The sequence below is a fragment of the Felis catus genome, chromosome E1 (assembly GCF_018350175.1).
Source record: "Felis catus isolate Fca126 chromosome E1, F.catus_Fca126_mat1.0, whole genome shotgun sequence".
Classification (NCBI taxonomy): domain Eukaryota; kingdom Metazoa; phylum Chordata; class Mammalia; order Carnivora; family Felidae; genus Felis; species Felis catus.
The window spans coordinates 13,098,927-13,101,993 of NC_058381.1; the positions used below are offsets into that span (position 1 = coordinate 13,098,927).

At 39.6% G+C, this 3,067-nt stretch overlaps 1 long non-coding RNA gene across 1 annotated transcript; it reads left to right on the forward strand.

Annotated features, from left to right (window-relative positions):
- Window positions 1–291: 291 nt before the first annotated feature.
- Window positions 292–2,794, forward strand: LOC123381943. Its single transcript, XR_006589564.1, has 3 exons — window positions 292–605; window positions 1,749–1,924; window positions 2,175–2,794. It is a non-coding gene; the product is annotated as an uncharacterized LOC123381943 (long non-coding RNA).
- Window positions 2,795–3,067: the final 273 nt, after the last annotated feature.

A 3,067-nucleotide genomic window follows, 5' to 3' on the forward strand; every position in this document is an offset into this window, starting at 1 on the left:
CAAAATATTTGTTAAAAGTTCAGCAGTTTCAAAAATGACTAAGTCAGAAGTTATTTCAGTTCATAATGCACAAATAATTTACACTCTCCATGTTTATGGTACTCATATAGTCTTACTAAAAATAATGTGAATATAAACCTCTCTGAAGATTTTGAGATAACCACACAATAGGGAACATTCTACTGGATTTAATTCAGGAAAGAAAACTGGAAATTTCAAGCTCTCAGAAGGGTGAACTTTGTTTTATTTTTGCAAGTTTCATTTGCTCTAAAAATTGCAATTTTGCCTCCTTGTAGGGAATGTTCTTGATAATGCAATCCTGGTGTTTCACTTTCAGTGTCCTGGGAAAGGAAAGGCACCCTCCACCCTTGTGGGTTCATAAATCACCTGGTAGATATGTCATGATCCAGAATCTGAAAACCCAGTCTACTGAGATCATTGCCAGGACCCCAGGTGCATTGTCTTTAATGGTATCCCACATTTATATGGATATCAAAGGTCACTAAGTCCAACTGCTCTTCTGAAGCTTGGGAAGACAAGTTGAAATAGTAAAAGGTTTAGGAGCTGCAGTATCACTAAGCTGTGCTGCCATCAATGAAATGGGGGTAAGATTACCTGCTTTCAATCAATGGAGTGCTGACCCTATGCACCACCTAATCTATTCTCCTTTCCCACCATCATCATGATTTTTAAAGCACATGTCTGGTCAAGTCCCTCCTCTGCTTAAAAGTGTTCAATATCCTTCCTCACATTTAGGATTAGGCTGAAACCTCTTAACAGCTTTGTGTTATAGCCCACTCCTCCTCTTGCTCTCTAATAAGGGTCTCTTCACCTCAGCACTAGTCTGTTTAAATTACTTTGTTCTGCTCAGGTACATTTATCATTTAGTCTCTGGTCTTGTCCCTGAGGGCAGAGATGATATTTATACGATTTATCCTTGTAATGTTAGTGCCTGGAATTTAGGAGGTTCTCAACAAGTGGTTGTTGAAAGAAAAGGAGGGGGGAAACAAGGAAAAGAGAAAGGAAAGTTTTTTTGTAAAATGTAAAAATATTTGTACAAAGTATTAGCAGAAATGACAGTATTTGGGCTAATCAGAAAAAATATCTTTTAGAATCTATCCATATGGCAGCTCAATGTGTCTGACCATGGCTCCATTTGTTTTCTTTGAGAGGGATGGAGACAGATAATAAAATAAAATGTTTTAGTTGAAATGATTCAAGCCTGAAGGCGTTATCAACCACCAAGGACCATCACAAACTCAATGTGAAAAGATTTATGATAGAAACAGCATCGAAATACACAGATCCTGTGTGGCTTGCAAGGTTTCCATTATTGTTTTATGTGTAAGCAAAGCCAGATACATGTATCCTGTCTCCAGGGCAGGAAGTCCACAGTTAATCCATTCTTTACATGTAATTTTTTAACCTGGAAACTGTAAAATAGTCTGTAGTATGTAAAGAATTGTGTTAGGAAAAAAAATGGAAGAAAGTTAAAAGAGGCAAAACACTTATATATAAGTACCCCTTAAATGACAGTTCTTATGAAACTTTCTCTTGAGTTTATATTTGAAATTTCAGTTTCCTTTCTTATCACCTCAGAAATCTGTGTGTATCTATCTTATATCTCTATATATATCTTTCATCTAAAAGATTAAGTTCTCTCTCTACAGATGTATCATAAGGCTGAAAATATCACCATTTTGTTTATCATCTATATTCACATTTTCTATCTCATGTGTTTGTTTTAGATATAATTTTATAAATCAAGGGAAATTCAGAGAAGATGGCAAAGCAAGAGGATCCTCAGTTCACCTCAGCCCAAAGACACTAAGATAATGGCTACATCTGCATAACTGACTCTGAAAATGACCTGGAGACTGGCAGAGCGACCCTCCACCACTAATTCTGGAGAGGATTGAAAAGGGTAGGAGGGGTGGAGCTGCAGTTGGGAGCGAAACTTCCCGTCAGACTAACTATAAATGGAAGGTATGTCAGAAGCCTAGAGGGCAGTAGGAAACTCAGAATAGCTGAACTGAGAGAACACAGAAACAACAGTTTAAAAGAGTTTGAGATATATGAATGAGATTTACTAATCTTGGAATGTGTTCTGGAGGGGCAGATATCTTTCAAGGAAGAAAAAAGTGCTTGTGGGCATCATTTTTCTTCTCTCCCAGACTTAGGTAGCTGGAAACTTGCAGGATCCAAGGAGAACACTCTCCAACACTGTGCACCCAGCTTCCACATTCCTTTCTGGCTATGGTGATTCAACCCACTCAACTTAGCAGGCAGCACCCTGTACATAGCTACAGCAGGGACAAGTACCACTCCAAAGTGACTCCTACCCTGGGGAGGGGATTAGATAGCTGCACACCACAGTGCCCTCAGTGTCTGCAGAGGCAGTAAGCCCCATTCAGTGTTCCAACAGCTGTGGCAGATATGCTAACTGTAGGCCACTAGCCCAATACACCAATAAGAATCTGAAACGTGCAGGGAGAAAGCTCTTCCCTTTGATGTTCTGGCAGAAGTCTCAATTGAAGACAGTCAGCTGTACTTCTAACCTTGCCCACTAAATGAGCTCACAGCACCCTTGGGCGTGAGCTCAACAGTGAGAACACTAACCCCCCTACTCCCAGTATACAACAGCAAGCAAAGCTAGTCGTTCCAACAGGCTGGGATAGAGCCAATCATGGCTCAGCCAAAATGGGAAGAGCATGCAGCCCACAGAGGGGACATCCCTGGAACACCTGGTTCTAGTGACCAGGGGACTACTATAGCACACCACATGCCCTCTTCTACACAAGGCCACTTCTTTAAACACCAGGAGACACACAGCTGACCTAATACATAGAAACAGAGGAATAGTTCCTAAATGAAAGAACAAGATACAATCACTAAAATAAGCTAGATGAAACAGAGATAAGCAATATGCCTGATAAAGAAGTCAAAGCAATGGTCATAAAGATATTCGCTGGACTTGGGAAAAGAATGGATGAAATAAGTGAGAATTCCAACAATAAGAAAATAGAAAAAATAACCTCTCAGAGATAAGGAAATCAATTAATAAAGT